The sequence below is a fragment of the Lissotriton helveticus genome, chromosome 5_1 (genome assembly GCF_964261635.1).
Source record: "Lissotriton helveticus chromosome 5_1, aLisHel1.1, whole genome shotgun sequence".
NCBI classification, from domain to species: domain Eukaryota; kingdom Metazoa; phylum Chordata; class Amphibia; order Caudata; family Salamandridae; genus Lissotriton; species Lissotriton helveticus.
The window spans coordinates 1,663,594,017-1,663,611,753 of record NC_136065.1 but is presented as its reverse complement, the minus strand read 5'-3'; the positions used below and the strand labels follow the sequence as shown (position 1 = coordinate 1,663,611,753).

General features: G+C 45.9%; 1 non-coding gene across 1 annotated transcript; it reads right to left on the bottom strand.

The window, feature by feature from the left end:
- Positions 1 to 14,312: 14,312 nt before the first annotated feature.
- Positions 14,313 to 14,385, bottom strand: TRNAR-ACG (transfer RNA arginine (anticodon ACG)). Its single transcript has one exon. It is a non-coding gene; the product is annotated as a tRNA-Arg (tRNA).
- Positions 14,386 to 17,737: the final 3,352 nt, after the last annotated feature.

Sequence of the window (17,737 nt, the reverse complement as noted above, 5' to 3'; positions counted from 1 at the left end):
ACGACATGCTCATTCTAGCCCAGGAGCGCACCCTCCTTCTCACCCACTTACAGTGGACTGTGTCCCTCTTGCAAGATCTGGGATTCGTGATCAACACCGAAAAGTCGGTGATGATACCGAATCAGCAGATGGAGTTCTTAGGTTTCCTGATAGACTCTGTGTCAGCTCAGCTTCTTCTTCCTCTCCAGAAGATAAGGTCCATCAAGAGGGAAATAGTTTCCACATTGACCAAAGAGAAGATCTCTTTGCGAGTACTGGCGAGGATAGTGGGCCTCCTGGCCTCGTCGATCCAAGCCATCTTCCCGGGGCCCCTGCACTACAGGGCCCTTCAGAGATTGAAGATCTTTTACTTGCAGAGGCAATTTCATTACGACCACCTTATTCCTCTCTCAACGGAAGCTCGAGAGGAGCTTCAGTGGTGGCTGGATCACATGTCAGCCTGGAATGGCCGAGCCATCTTCGGCGCAGCCCCGGATGTGATAATCGAATCGGACGCCAGTCAATGGGGCTGGGGCGCTCGCTGTGGGGATTTTACCACAGGAGGACGCTGGTCGGCGGACGAACTAGCATTACACATAAACTGCCTGGAGTTGTTGGCAGGGTCGTTCGCCATCAGGTCTATCTCACCACTGAAGAGCAATTGTTGTATTCTCCTCCGAATGGACAATGTCTCAGCGGTGAGATACATCAACCGCTTAGGGGGGACGAAGTCCCGTATGTTGGTTCAAATTGCGAAGGAATTTTGGCATTTCTGCCTGAATCGCAAGATCTCGGTGGTGGCGGAATACCTTCCGGGGAAGTTCAATCAGGTGGCGGATTGGAACTCCTGGTTTCTCCGAGATTTCAGCGATTGGAGACTCCATCCTTTGCTGTTTGCTCAGATCATGACTATGCGAGGCCCTTGTCAGAAGGACTTGTTTGCCTCCCGCCTCAATGCTCATCTCTCCCAGTTTTACAGTTGGAGACCGGACCCGATGGCGAAAGGGACGGATGCGTTCCTTCACCATTGGGGGCGGCGGAGGAATTATGCCTTTCCACCGTTCGCACTGATTCCGAGAGTGGCGGCGCTGGTACGCCGACAGAGGGCGACGATAGTGTTGGTGACTCCCTTTTGGTCAACTCAGTCGTGGTTTCCTACACTGTTGGAGTTGTCTGTGGATCTCCCCTTCCGGCTCCCTGTCTTCCCGACCCTTCTGCAGGACCCAGTGGGAGCGTGCCATCCCTTGATCCTGCAGAACCAGTTGACCTTAATGGTGTGGACGCTCTCCGGAGACATGAATGCCTTGCAGGCCTTTCACGAGAGGCTTCCGGCTTTATGCAGCAGGCGTGGGCTCCTTCCACCCAGAAACGTTACTCCGCTTCTTGGAAGAAGTGGGTGGGTTGGTGCCTTTCGAAACAGGTGGATCCCGTGGGATCAAATGTGACTGAAATATAGAATTTTCTGTCTGAGCGTGCAGCTACGGGCCTGGCTTACAGGTCGGTTAACAATTTCAGGTCTGCAATTTCTGCTGGTCACGATGTGGAAAAGTAAATTTTGCCATGTTATATGTGCCTACGTATTCCCCATGTTATGTTATATGTGCATGATCGATATGCATGTATTCCCCTTCTGATCAATTAAAGACGCAATTACAGTTGTGTCCATCTCTAGTATGCCAGTTTCCAGTTTTCGTGAATACAACGAATATCAGGCCTATGTAAAGCTACGTTGCCACGTTTTACAGTGTGCACGTTAATTCATTGAAAGTTCCCGTTTCTAGGCCTCAAAAGGGCCCGGACTCAGATTCAGCTCCTGTTTCCTGAACCCTCTCCGAAGAGCGATACAGCCCCCACCTGTATCCCTGACCCTTAGCTTACTTTCATGCCTCGCAGTGCCCGGCTCGGCCTGGCTCTGCCTCCAGTCTGCCAAAAGTATGTTATGTTTCTAGTTATCAGTCCAGCCCTCCTTCTCTGCATTCCTAAGCTACTGAATCGCATCAATAGTTTCCGTCATGGTCTAGCCTTTATGTCTCCATGTAAGAGAAATACTGTATTAGTATTATAGAATATTCCCCGCACACGCACTACATGTAGGATTATGTATGCACCAGTCTTAATGTCTGTTAGCCTTTACCCTGATAACTTTTGGATTCTATCAACATGTTCTCTAAACACGAGATACTAGATAGGCTTTAGGTACATGTCGCTCTGACACTCCAGACTTTAGTCTCCTCTTCTAGCGCAGAAGTCATAGCCCCCCAGTTCTCCCTAGTAACACGTCATTGCCAGTTTGCGCGCACCACTAGGTTAGAGGTCCCAGCTGCTCAGGTAGCCCCCTCCATGTTTCCGCCCCGTTTATGACATATTCTGTTACGTTTGTATCACATGTCTATGTATACGCCCTGTACACGCCTTCTTGTTGCATCAGTTCTGCCTTATCTTTCGCGACTGCTACAAACTCCGCCTACTGCTACGCCTACTGTATTGACTGTAATGTATTTTGTTTAACTATAAATATTGTGCACTGTTATTAAAGTTTGCTAGCCATTCCCAGATCCTGCCCCGACAGCTGCCGGGCCCTGCCATCCCATTCCCGTACAGGCTGTCCTGCTCTTGTCCTTTATGCTTAATTAAAGCCTGTATACTCTAGCTACCTCGTATCTTGACTCTTATTTATTGAGCTAACCGTTTATTGATTATAGTCAAAAATAGATCAGGTAATTAATTATTTATTTACCACATAATGGCGCCCGAATAGGGACTTGCCCTTTCCCCACGCGCCGGAGAAGCCACGCAGGCCCCCTGATCCTCTGCAGCCGTGACGGAACCATACCGTGCACGTGCAGATATTTCTGCTTCAAGTATCCCTCAGGCCCACGGAGGAGACGGAGGTTGCGGTCCAGCGTCCAGACGAGGCGGTGGAGGAACGCGGCGAGTCCCGACCAGAGCCCAAGCCGAGAGTCCAAGGTCCGAGGTATCCGGAGGCCCACCTGTAACTGAAGTCCGAAGTTCGTCCGTCCGTCATCGTAGCAGTCCAGTCCAGTCCGAGGCCTTCCGTTCTTGCTGCCCGGTGAGTACCGTTGCTGGGGTAGTATCTAGACAGGGTCAATTGATTTGTCTCTGGTCCGTGGGTTTGGGTACACAGATCCAACACGAAGTGTCCACTTAGGTGGATGCGGGTCCTGATGTGTCTCTTTATGGGACCGGTAAGTTTCGTACTGTTTTAGCAGTGCATCTAGTCATTCTAGTCAGTTCTGTTCTCGAGAAATTCATGTGTTCTGTTTTCAGTATTCCAGGTAGTATTCTGTCCGAACCGTTATTTTTAAATGTTATTCCATGTGTTTTCAATGTCGTGGTATGAGTGATTTGTTTCTTAAAGTCATTATTGTGTTCATTGTGTATTGTATTGTGTCCAGACTCCAGTCTAGTCATGCCTCTGTTCTCAAGATTACGTCAGTTAAGAACTAGAAAAGGTCTGCTCGAAGAAGCAGTTCCTGTCCCGCCTAGGGACAGTCCAGGTCATTTTATGTATCAAAAGCATGGCATAAGTGCCATATTATATCTAGATTTATGGGTGGAGTACACCAAACAATTAGAGGAAAAGTATAGATGGCCCGTATCAGGTACGTGGGATGCCGAGTGCATCATGCGAGTAGAAGAAGCATTATGGAAAAAGAAAGCCAGACAGTCCCAGAAAGATGCCATCGAGTTATGGCGCAAAGAATCTCACAAAAGAACAGAGAAAGAAATCAGAAAGTCAGAATTAAGTAGAGAATCCTCAGAAAGAGCCCAAGAAAGGGAATTGATCGAAGTAGGTGAACGAGTTAGAGCCGAACAGTCAGACAGACAGAGAAATGCCCTCATTAAGGGTATGTATCCTCTTCTTGCCGAGGGCTTGCCAAAAGCAACCCCGGAAGCACCATGTAATTTTCCGCCGCCATTAGTTCCGATTAAGCTACGTCACAAACCGACCGCAGCTGATATTTTTCTCTCGTCCTATTTGGACGACACAGCCCCAGAATATGCAAATCCTGCTCCGCCAGCTCCTGTAAATAATGTAATTCCTGTTCTTCCAGCCACCGGGGCACCTGTTACAGCACCTGTTACGGTACCCCCGGTCCAGCCCATAGTACAAGTTCCCGCTACATCAGTCACTCTGCCAGCACGAAGAGTATCAGTCGACGATTCCAGTTTAGGGGCCGCGGGAGGAGGTCCTCCTGGTACCCCGCCGCCAAACAAACGTATAACGTTAGTCGAGTTACATGAACGTGCGTTACAGCGTACGCCCAAATATCAGTCCGTCGCAGATATCAGACGAGCTCTTACCGAATGCCGTTATGATCCAGTCCCAGGCGACGATAATATGGTTATATATTCATTGCGTATAAGACGGGTGACCGAGTATTTGGACACCCTACCGAATATGAAGGAAGATCTAGACAGAATGTATCGCTTCATCCGTACAGGAGACGATCCAAGTGGAAGAGGTGTGGCGCCGCGGCAAGGGCGACTGACGCTGGAATCTGGGGACCACGGTTCGATCCCCGGCCCCGGCGGCAGGTTAGCCCAGCACCATGTGACTCTGGGCAATAGCTCGCTTAATCTTCCCGACGGCCCCCCAGCGCCTAGAGACCCTTACGGGTGATTGTGCGCTTTACAAATGTGGACTTTATCCAGAAAGTATTGGCGAAATCATGTCACTAAGGAAAGCTGAGACCCAGCTCATGTTATTAAAGTTTCTAATCAATTGTTTAATAAGGGAACAAGATTGTCCGACTAAAGATCCGATCGAAATGAAAGTTCTAACAAGGTGGAGTGATAATATAGCCGAGGGTAGACACAAGACACTCAGTAGTATAGAGAGTATGTACAAGAAAATTCGCAAGGAAATAATAAGGTTACACGACAATCGTAAAGCACAAATAAACGAGAAAGAAAGTAACTCTGATACTGAAGAAGTAGAAGACGAGAATACCGCCAGAATAGCGTATGTAGGTAAATCTAGATTTCCAGACCGACATTTACGCCTAGAACACAAGAAAGTCTTTCATCTTCCAGCACCAGAACAAGGTTCTCTAGAACAAGTATTTCAAGCTACCGATCACATTCTGAAATCACGAATCGGTTATAGTGAACTCAGTACTATGCATGAACAAGAACTAGCCCGATCAGCAGTCCGATGGATTACTGATTCTACCACTTTTCCAGACGAAATAGTGGCACAAATGTTTCTGAAACTGCCCCCAGCCGAGCAGCGACTGGTGGGTATGTATATGATCCAGCACCTCATTACATTGTATGAGGGTCAGCATTCTGATCCAGGTCCGTTACATGATGTTCTGAACGAGTTACTCCAGTATAAATGGAAAGGTTTAGGTACCGATTTAATTAGTGTCATTCTAGAACAGCGCCACAAATATAGAACATTTTTGAATCCGCATTTTGTTCACGTCTCACCTCCAGAAAGTAAACCATTATACATAGACAGACAGAATCCGTTACGAGAAGTACATCCAGTTAGGACACCGGATGGTGAGATGCAACGAGTATTTGTTTACACCCCAGTTACAAAGATGGAACTCTTAGAGATGAAGAAATTAATTCCCTGTCACGACAAAGATCCAGCAGGGTTCCATCGAGAATTAAAAGACATGCTCCGTATGGGAGAATACACGTATCCAGATATTATTAAAATGTTAAAGGTCCTGTTGCCCGCAGGGGTATATGAAAAACTCAAGGAAAAAGAATGGGAGGTGGGAAAGAAAAAGATCGATTGGGCAGTTCTAGAAGCTGAAGATAAGATACGAGTACCAGGTACCGGTCTTGGAGAGAAATGTAAAGAATTACCAGAGTTATTGATTCAGGTTTTGCCAAGGTTATTAGCCACGAAAAAGGAAGATTGGGATGCAATCTCAGCATGCAAACAGAAACAGGATGAAGATACTAGTGATTTTTATTCTAGATTCGAGAAATGTTTTATTATCAACAGTGGTTTGAAGACAGGTAGCGAGTCATACCCTCATCTTTTTGTTACTAAACTAGTCGAGAATTCAAGCCCACAAGTTAAGAATCGAGTTTTGAAAGTCGAAAGTACTTGGCAAGCTAGTACCCCGTCCCAGATGCTCCAGATGCTCCAGTATCACCAGAATAGAATCAGGGAAGAGCAAGAACATGAAAGGAGACGTATGAAAGACACGAAAATGAAAGTACTAGTTGCACAATCTGTTCCACAAGACAGTCAGAAGAGGGGTCCGAATCAAGTCAGTCATCCTGCAGCTCCCGTTAAAGGGACATGCAATTATTGTAAACAGCCAGGTCATTTTATAAACGAGTGTGCAGTTCTGAAACACAACATAGCCACTGGTAAAACTAAAGAAAGACCACGTCCGCCTAGACAAGAACAAGTTTCACAGACTTCTCAGCCACCACAGAATGCACAACAGACAGTTCCAGCACCGCAGCCTATTGCTGCAACACAGCATGTTACACAGCAGATGTACCAGTATGCCCAGACAGAGTATCCAGAGTATCAACCGTATTCATGAAACAGCCTAGAGAGGGAGGTAGGCTTGCCTCTCATCGAGATACCTGTAGATCAAGAGGGTCCCTATGTACATAGTCAAGTATTGGGGAAAGACAGAAAGTTTCTGATTGATACAGGGGCAAGTAGGACTACTATCAGTCATGACGAGGTTCCAGGGGCTCCGCTCTCAGGCTCTAGAAATGTTTCCCTTGGATTTTCAGGAAAGCCTATTGTAAACGAGATATCAAAGCCAGTTACTCTAGAAGTTGGTCCATTGTCCCGAACTACTGATTTGTTACTTACGAAGTCATGTCCAGAAAATTTGTTAGGTATTAAAACATTGAAAGAATTAGGTGCAGTTATTTGCTGTTCCCCAGAAGGAATACGCTTGTTTTTAAGGGATTTTAAAGGTCACTATGTATTACGAGATTTTGATCCAAGATTGTCCAATGTACCGCAGCATTTATGGGCGCAAGGTCCAACTGATGTAGGTTTTATGCAAATCACACCCCATCGTGTGACTCTCAAGCAAGGTATAGTCTTGCCACGAATCAGACAGTACAGATTGCCACCCGAGGCTGTAGCAGCCTTATCCAAAATTATTGACGAACTCATTGCTCAAGGAGTGGTTGTAGAAACTGACTCCAATGTATGTAATTCTCCTATCATTCCAGTCATGAAACGTACTGATCCAAATGCACCTCCAGTATATCGATTAGTGATTGACCTTCGAGAACTTAATAAATGTATCATACCCCAGTATCCAGTAGTCCCAGATATTTCATCTCTGTTGACAGCTATTGATTCTGAAGCTATATTTTTTACAGTAATAGACCTCAAGAATGCATTTTTCAGTGTCCCGATTCATCCAGATAGCCAGTACCTTTTTGGTTTTTGTTTAAATGGAAGGAGCTATAAATTCACACGAGCTCCTCAAGGTTTCACAGAAAGCCCTAGTATTTACAGTCAAGCACTCAAAAGACAACTAGACAATATTCACATGCCAACTGACACTGCCCTGCTCCAGTATGTAGATGATCTACTGATCACAGCCCGTTCTGAGCGTGCTTGCGAGCGAGCGTCACTTACAGTTCTGTATTTCCTAGCCGAGATGGGGCACAAGGTGTCCCCTTCGAAGCTCCAGTTCTGTGTCCAGCAAGTGATCTACTTAGGCCACTTACTGTCCAAGTGGGGTAGGCAGTTGACACCAGACCGTATCCAGTTAATAGCGAGTCTTCCACAGCCCAAGACACAGAAGGAGGTACGTGCTTTTATCGGCCTTACTTCTTACTGCAGACAATGGATTCCTCAGTATGCATTTCTAGCAAAGCCACTGATACAGTTAACGACACAGGAGGCAGCCGTATCGACTGTTCTCCCTTGGACATCTGAACATACACTTAGTTTTAATGAGTTAAAGAAAGCCTTATGCCAAGCACCTGTTCTAGCTACACCGAACTACAGTAAGCCTTTTACGCTTTTTGTCACAGAACGTGATGGTACTGCATTATCTGTTCTCACACAAGATCAAGCCGGACAGTACAAGCCTTGTGCTTATTTTTCGAGCACATTAGATCCAGTAGCCCAGGCTTTGCCTGCGTGCCTCAAGTCAGTTGCAGCCACAGCTCTAGCAATCAGACAAAGTGATTCTATAGTATTAGGTCACTCCCTGACAGTACAAGTTCCACACTCCGTGGAAGTTCTTTTAAACCGAACACAGACTCAGCACTTGACCATTGCACGTTTAACAGGTTATGAACTGACACTATTCCAGCCACACATAGAAATCAGACGCTGCAACGTTCTAAATCCTGCTACACTGTTACCGTCAGTTACTTCAAATCCTGCCACACATGATTGCGTGGAAGTTATTAACACTATGACTAAGCCGAGACAAGACCCGACAGACATTGCATTACCTAATCCCGACCTGACACTTTATGTGGATGGTTCATGTATGAGAACTAGTACAGGAGAACTAGTAGCCGCGTATGCAGTGACTACTGACACTGAAGTTATTGAAACACACCGTATTGACACCCTGTCTGCTCAAGCAGCAGAGCTGGTTGCTCTGACCCAAGCCTGCATACGTGCCAAGAACCTGAAAGTAAACATATATACAGATTCACGTTACGCATTCGGAGTTGTGCACGACTTCGGAGTGCTCTGGCAGGAGAGAGGTTTCATGACTTCTCATGGAACCAAAATTCAGCATGGTCTCCTCATTCAAGCTCTGTTATATGCAATACATTTACCGACAGCTATCGCTATCATGAAGTGCAAAGCACATACGAAAGTTACTGACATTATTTCCCAAGGTAATGATCTAGCAGATCGAACAGCCAAGCTTACAGCTCAGACACCAGACATTCCAGTTAACAAAACACAGATATCCACTCCAGATCCGACTACATGTATGACATTTAAAGACCCTACACAAGATGTCATAGACATACAGTTACATGCTACTCCTGATGAAATCAAGAAATGGTCCGAACAAGGAGGGGTCCAGACAGATCAGGGATGGTTGACGAAGGGAAAAGCCACATGGTTTCTCCCCGACTCTATGGTTCAAGTCATTATCAATACCGCACATAGTCCAGCACACCTAGGAGAAAAAGCCATGTTAGACAGTATTCAGAACCTTTGGTTCAACAAGCATTTACGAGCTGCAGCCAAGCAGAAAGTCCGTACTTGTATGATATGTTGTCAATTCAATCCAGGTAAAAGTGTTCCGGTGGAACAAGGTGGATTCCAGCCCCCTGACCACCCTTTTGAAGTCCTCCAGATGGATTATATTCAGATGGAGCGATGTCGAGGTTTCAAGTATGTTCTTGTAGTTGTATGCGCTTTGTCCAGGTGGACAGAAGCCTATCCAGTTCCAGATTATACAGCAGCGACCACTGCCAAGCAGTTGGTTCGTGAATTCTTCCCCCGTTATGGACTCCCTAGGGTCGTGTATTCTGATAACGGCCAGCCATTCTCATCTGAGCTCATGAAACATGTTTTCCTTTTGTTAGGGTACCAGTGGAAGTTCCATTGTGTACGCCATCCAGAAGCAGCCGGTCTCGTAGAGAGACATAATCAGACCCTGAAAATACGTATTGCCAAGATATGTCAAGAGAAAGGTGTAGACTGGCTAGTTGCCCTGCCAGTTGCTTTATTCTTTATGCGCATGGTCGCACATTCCAGATCAGGTCTGTCTCCTTATGAGGTCGTATTCGGCCGCCCCCCAAATATGTGGGGTACACCTAGACCCCGCAGTATTACAGATGTTTCTAGTAATATGTTGACAGATTACCTAGCTTCCTTGATGTCTGCCCTACACTCTTGTCGTTCACAGGTTGCCGATGCATTTCCAGACAATACTGAAGTGAAACCGCACGAGGTCCTTCCAGGGGATCTGGTACTTATACGGAATTTTGATCGTTCAAGTCCGCTGGAGCCTCGCTGGAAAGAACCGAAACTAGTCCTTCTGACCACCCGTACGGCCGTGAAGTTGGAGGGCCGCAAGGGTTGGGTCCATCTGTCGCATATCAAGAAATTTCATGGACTCCGTGATAAAACTTTTGCCAAGAACATTTCCAAGGACTGTTCCATTTCTAAAGACTGCCTGAAACCAGACTCTAATTCAGACATTATTCTCAATCCCGATCTGAAAGTTCCTCTGTTAGAGAAAACTCCGCAGCAGGAGTATAAATTAAAACTCCGGTCTAGTAAAATAAGTCAGCCAGTTTAATTGTCTAAGTCCCCCTCGGGTGAAACGGTTAGACAGGTATCTGACATGTATGAGATAGACCCCCATAGTGAGAGAGTTAGTCAAAACTCTATCCGATGTATCGTTTTTCTAAGTTTTCTATTGTTTCTAAGTTTGATGGTTACCTGCACAAGTTATGCATTGCATTTATGTTTTCCAATTCCGCATGTAAATAAGTTTTCTAATGCTACAGTAGAGCACACATTTAGTGATCTGCCTCCTCACGAGTTGTCCTATCGTCTTGCTATGAGAAATAATACATTCATCAGAATGTTACACTATTCACACCAGACCAGCAATGCTACTAATTGTTGGGTGTGTGGTCGACTCCCCCCTTTCCAGACACGAAGGGAGTTCTGCCACTCTTTCCTTATCCGTTCTCACATAATGGTTCGTGTGGAGCATGGTCCATGTTAACGTCATCCTCAAATGATATGTCCCTTCTGAATGGAACATGTTATATTGCCTTCCTACTGCCACCAGTTTTCCTAGCCCCATCTGATTATCATAGAAACACACATCTAGTACACGTCAGACCTAGAAGGGAGATTGAGTCCCCAATTGTCGATCAAACTGAAACTGCTCTAGAACAGTATACAGATTTCAATAGAGGTTTCTTTTTCTTTATAGGCCCTGTCCAGAATAGCAAGTCAATCCGTAGATTAACCAGAACCCTTGAAGCAGTAGTGAATGAGACTGCCTCTGCTCTAGGTAACTTAACCGAAGAGCAATCTGCTATGTGATTTGTCGTGCTCCAAAATCGTCTCGTTCTTGACGTCATACTGGCCGATAGAGGAGGAGCATGTAGAGTCATCGGATCTAGTTGCTGCATTTTCATTCCTAATAACGCGCCGTCTGTTTATTCAGCTATAACCAGACTTCATAAAATTGCCCATCAGTTACACCAGAATCCAGGCACCTGGACATGGTCCGGTTGGCTCTGGAGTATCATATCTGCTTGGGGATGGAAAGTATTGTCATTTCTAGGTATTGCAGTAATGATCATATTCAGTTGCTGCCTCTGTATACAATGTGGCCCTGCGATTTGCGGCATTTGTGCTACCTCTTGTATTCCTAGTCCTAAGTCCCGTTCCAAGACAATTCGAGACGAGCAAATGATGCTGTATGAAATGATAGATGGTATCATGAATATAGATGTTTCCTGATGGAAACGTAGGGCACAAGGAGGGAATGTGGAAAAGTACATTTTGCCATGTTATATGTGCCTACGTATTCCCCATGTTATGTTATATGTGCATGATCGATATGCATGTATTCCCCTTCTGATCAATTAAAGACGCAATTACAGTTGTGTCCATCTCTAGTATGCCAGTTTCCAGTTTTCGTGAATACAACGAATATCAGGCCTATGTAAAGCTACGTTGCCACGCTTTACAGTGTGCACGTTAATTCATTGAAAGTTCCCGTTTCTAGGCCTCAAAAGGGCCCGGACTCAGATTCAGCTCCTGTTTCCTGAACCCTCTCCGAGGAGCGATACAGCCCCCACCTGTATCCCTGACCCTTAGCTTACTTTCATGCCTCGCAGTGCCCGGCTCGGCCTGGCTCTGCCTCCAGTCTGCCAAGAGTATGTTATGTTTCTAATTATCAGTCCAGCCCTCCTTCTCTGCATTCCTAAGCTACTGAATCGCATCAATAGTTTCCGTCATGGTCTAGCCTTTATGTCTCCATGTAAGAGAAATACTGTATTAGTATTATAGAATATTCCCCGCACACGCACTACATGTAGGATTATGTATGCACCAGTCTTAATGTCTGTTAGCCTTTACCCTGATAACTTTTGGATTCTATCAACATGTTCTCTAAACACGAGATACTAGATAGGCTTTAGGTACATGTCGCTCTGACACTCCAGACTTTAGTCTCCTCTTCTAGCGCAGAAGTCATAGCCCCCCAGTTCTCCCTAGTAACACGTCATTGCCAGTTTGCGCGCACCACTAGGTTAGAGGTCCCAGCTGCTCAGGTAGCCCCCTCCATGTTTCCGCTCCGTTTATGACATATTCTGTTACATTTGTATCACATGTCTATGTATACGCCCTGTACACGCCTTCTTGTTGCATCAGTTCTGCCTTATCTTTCGCGACTGCTACAAACTCCGCCTACTGCTACGCCTACTGTATTGACTGTAATGTATTTTGTTTAACTATAAATATTGTGCACTGTTATTAAAGTTTGCTAGCCATTCCCAGATCCTGCCCCGGCAGCTGCCGGGCCCTGCCATCCCATTCCCGTACAGGCTGTCCTGCTCTTGTCCTTTATGCTTAATTAAAGCCTGTATACTCTAGCTACCTCGTATCTTGACTCTTATTTATTGAGCTAACCGTTTATTGATTATAGTCAAAAATAGATCAGGTAATTAATTATTTATTTACCACAACGACCACATTGACGGTAAACCGGTGGGGATGCACCCCCTGGTTTGTAAGTTGCTTAGAGGGGTGCGTGTGGCTAACCCTCCTCGGCCCAGGTACTCCACAATGTGGGATGTTACTAAGGTGCTTAATCTGTTGGAGTCCTGGCCCAATAATGGTGATTTGTCTTTAAAACAACTCTCTGCTAAACTCATTATGCTTTTGTGCCTCATTTCATGTCGCAGAGTTTCAGATGTTAGAGCTTTGGATTTGGCTGGTAGGATGTTTTCTCCTCAGGGTGTCTCTTTTGTTATCACACGACGTACTAAAACCATGTCACGCTCAGTGGAATATCCCGCTTTTCCTCATAATAGCAAGCTTTGTGTGTTGCAATGTCTCAAATGTTATGAGGAGCGTACGATAGTACACAGGGTTGATCCTTTGGGACAGTTGCTCATATCTATTCAAAAACCCTTCAAACCTGTCGCTGCGGCTACCTTAGCCAGATGGGTTCGATGGATCATGTCTGAGGCAGGAATTGATGTCTCTGCTTATGGTGCGCATTCCACTAGAGGGGCGATGGCTTCTAAAGCCTATTTGTTAGGTTCCCGCTTAGAGGATATCCTCAGGGCGGCTGATTGGTCTTCAGACTCTACGTTTAAGGTGTTTTATTATAAGCCTATTCCTCATGTTTCTGATGCTGTGCTTGATGAGCTTGATTTATGAGCTTTGAACCAGCATAATCAGAAGCCTCCGGTCCTGCCATAGAATACAAAATTTTCTAGCTATCGCGACAAGAATTTTAGCTCTATTAAGGACACGGAGGCGAGGATTATCCCACCCGTTGGGACAGTTATATAACTGTAAAGTTGTCTTGAAATGATGTTGTTTAACAACTTTATACCCACCCTCTGAGAAATAGGATTTGTGGGCTTCTTTTCTCAAACTTCTTTTTCTGTTTCAGGAAATGATTCTAACAAGAGTTAACTGCCTCCTGTGGATGGTGCTGTCCTTTCCTGGTGGAGGATGATTCCTTGTGATTCTGGATTTTCTACGTTTGGAATGTCCTAAGGATCTGTTCTCTCCGTTGAGAGTTAAGACTTTTGATCACTATGATAAGACTGTTCGCGCAAAGAAAGAGGAGGCCAGATTAGTGTCTCGATACTATATATGTTTATGGACACTGTGATTGGTTGTTGTATGAGAGGCGTGGTTCAAAGCCTCATGGGAAATGTTGTTTTTTACATTGTAGTTTTCATTTTCATTGACTGCTGTTTTGTGCAGTAAAGAAATGAGAAAGCATAATCCTCGCCTCCGTGTCCTTAATAGAATCTAAAATTCTTGTCGCGATAGCTAGAAAATTTTGTATTCACTAGCATTTGTTGTTCCATGAAAATATTGGTCCCTTTGGCAAATCGACAGATATCTGTTTTACAGTTAAAAACAGACCTCTCAAACTCTGAATGGCCCACTTTTAAATAAAAAAAAAATATTGGCGTTAAATTCCTATTATGTAATTTAATTGAAGTGCCTAGCTGTTTGTGTACCGAAGTTTACAGATCCGTTTATTATAATATCACCCAGGACGGAACTTCATGGTCTAAGAGGAGTGATGTGGTTTCTCTCACGTTTATAGATCATTGCAATGTTTATATTATTGTTTGAAAAAAGTGATATCCACTATCGAGCCAGCCAGGAGTCGAACCTGGAATCTTCTGCTCCGTAGGCAGACGCGTTATCCATTGCGCCACTGGCCCGTCGTGGCTCTAATGATCAGAGAAAAGATGATAACCACGTCACAAGAAATTTGATACAAGCTCGTGTGACACGGCTGTAGCGATGCACTCTGGAGCCAGCCTATAGGTCTGAGGAGCTTCAGAGCCCTGCTCTCTCTACTGCTTGCAGAGATGAATGCTGCCTTTGAGGGGGAAGAGCTTCTTGGCTTTGCCTCCTCTAACTGCAAAAATGCGGCTGGAGCCTGACATCTTACAATTCCTTCTGTTATATATAACAATATATAACATTTTGCAGTACTACATTACAACTACGAACAAACTACTATACACAAACCCATGGCTCTGTGCTTAGCATAGTGTGCCGCCTGACTGGTATTTTGCTGCTTCTGTCATTGCATTTAGATATACAACAACTAACATTACACCTACAACAAGCAAGGATTATTGGCTTTGTCATTGGTTGTTAGCTGCATTAGATGAATAAGCCCCACTGGCTCGACCTCAGTTCTCCAGTCTTTCAGATACAGTGGCCTGCCAGGAAGCATCCTGGTGGCCATGCGCCTGTGGTCACACAATGAAGGGAGCAGGCGCTGTAAGTATTGGTTGGGCACTTCCTTTGGTAATGACTAGGCCAATGACGCCAGAAGCGCCAGCACACATCCCACTGATATGTAAGCACGTGGGCTACTTTTCTATAGTGCAACTCTAGCTACAAAGCAATGTAGTGCTGCACAGGAGCAGAGGTTAATTTGTATTAAAAAAAATGCAAATGCCAGTGGCCAACATTTTTCTTAGGAAGCACTCCACCCAGTTCCACCACCGGCATGGGATGTTAATTAATAAGCGCTTTCATATAGTCTGACTAAAGCTGTACTTTGATTATGGTTGACAACAGGGCATTTAATATATTCAACCACTTAAAACAATCAGCCCCTGTTCGAAATGCGTGCCTCGAGGGGGCAATGGTTTCCACCTTTGTCCAAGTAGTGACCCTTCCTTCTAGTCAGGATAAGAGAGTTAGACTCTTAAAATAACCCCTGCTCACCCCCTTAGTAGCTTGGCACCAGCAGTCAGGCTTATCTTAGAGGCAGTGTTTAAAGCATTTGCACATAACCAAGAGTAACACAGTGAAAGCTCTACAAAAGGACATCACACCAGTTTAGAAAAATATCCAATATTTTTATATACTTAAGACAAGACCAAAAATGATAAAAAAATCATCGACAATAGAGTACTTTGAAATCTTCAATCATCAAAATAGAGTTGAAATATGGTTCCTAGAAGTCGATAGCTCGTGTCTGGGGTTATCACTGCGTTTTAGCATGCTAATGACCTGGCAGAAGTGTGAAGCCAGCCCTGGAGGGCTTATTCAAATTGCTAGGTCCTAATTTTCTTACCGGATAAAAGTAGAAAGGAGGAGTCTATGATGTGTCGAGGGATGTCATTCCAGGCTTTAGGAGCCAAATTTGAGAAGGCCTGACCCTACCATGATCTGCTTTTGTGCATGCCTGGGACGTGTGCTAGTGAGAGTCTGGTAGAGCAGAGGTGTCTATAAGATTTTGGGAAATGAATGTGGGTGTGCTGGTAGGCAGGGCGTTTGTTGTGGAGTGCTTTGTATGTGTGAGAGAGTAGTAGTTTGAAGTGTACACACTTGTGTATTGGGAGCCACCAGAGCTCCCAAAGGCAAAATGTGATATGGGCTCAGCATGGGAGTTTTGGGAGAACACTTGCTGCTGCGTTGTGGATGGTCGGAATTCTCCTCGTGAGCTGGTTGGTTATTCCTGCATATAGGATATTTACATAGTACAGCCTGCTGCTGATGGCTTTGGTGATCGGTTTCTTGGTGCTAACCAGTTGCCACTTGAAAATCTTCTTCAGCATCCTCAGGGTGGGTGTTAGAGCAGGATGAGTCAACTGTGTCGTAGCCAGTCCAGTTTATCTACAATGATTCTGTGATCTCTTGCTTGTGAGCTGGGTCAGGGATCCATAGGCCACCAGGTGGAGTTCTATCAGGGCTTGAAACATCCACTCGCATTGTCGGGCAAGATTTATTCAGGACAAGCCTTTTTTTAGGGACTACTCGCCCTTTCTGGCCAGTCGAAAATCCTCTAATTTCAGAGAAGACAAACTGACTTTTGACCTCTGTCTCTGAAAGCAGAGAAAATATGACAAGATAACAATATTTAAACGCAAGTGAAAGAGCAATAAAAATGGCATTAAATCACATTATCTTATCACATTTGTTGGCTTTCAGAGAAACAGAGGTCAAAAGTCAGCTTATCTTATTACATTTATTTTTGTTTCTGTGACTTTAGTTAGAGGATTTTCTAAAATGAACTGCGTGACAATTGAACGTGCAAAGCATGTTAAATGAAAGGCTGTAAGATGTCAGGCTTTTTCTAACAACATTGATTCCTTGACCTCTGGTCAAAGGTAGCACTCCTCCCAGCAGCGCCGCTTGTCAGCCGGTTCACCCGAGCCTTGTGCCTCTCTTCCCTGGGTTCGAGGCTGCTCTGCTACTTCCCAGTATTTGCCGCCTCTCCCCCCTATTGCTGCGTGACTGCTGCCTGTATTGGTCTGTATTGTGCTTCTTTCACTGTCCCTGTACCTTGCCTCTGTAATCGCTTCCACACCCCGCTGCTACGACCCCACCCCTCCTACTGCCTCTTGCCTGCACCCTGCCGCCCGCCTGTTTTGCTGCCATTCCCCGCCACCTAACGCCGCTGCTTCCCTGAGGCCCCGCCCCCCGCACTCCATTGGACACCATGCTCCTGCCTCCCAGCTGCTCCTCCCTCCTTATCCCCCTTTTATGGAGGACGCTAAGGCAAGCCCGTCTGCGCCCATCCGCGTCTGGACCTCGACCAGCGCAGAACCTTTGGACCCGCGAACGCCACAACACCAGACTCCGCTACGACGCCAGCACCCTGTACGCACTCAACGTCGGCCGAAAGCACACCTGCTTCCAAGCCACCCCGAAACAGACTCAGGGACCTTTCTCCTGCCACACCTGCAGCTTCACCTGCGACAGAACCACCAAACCACCAAGGACTGGACCCAACCACCTCCGCTGCATACTCCTCAACAACCGCTCCGCACGCAAACACGCCATCGAGCTCTGGGATCTGCTCGACACCTCCGCCCCAGACGTGGCCTTCCTGACCGAGACCTGGTGGAACAACTCCTCGGCGCCCGACATCGCCATTGGCATCTCGGACGGCTACAAAATCACACGCAGGGATCGCGCCAACGGAATCGGAGGAGGAATAGCCATCGTCCACAAGTCCACCCTCAAGGTCGCCACCCACGCAGACGACACCCTCAACACCACCGAACTCCTGCACTTCCGGATCCACATCGACCCCAACACCACCCT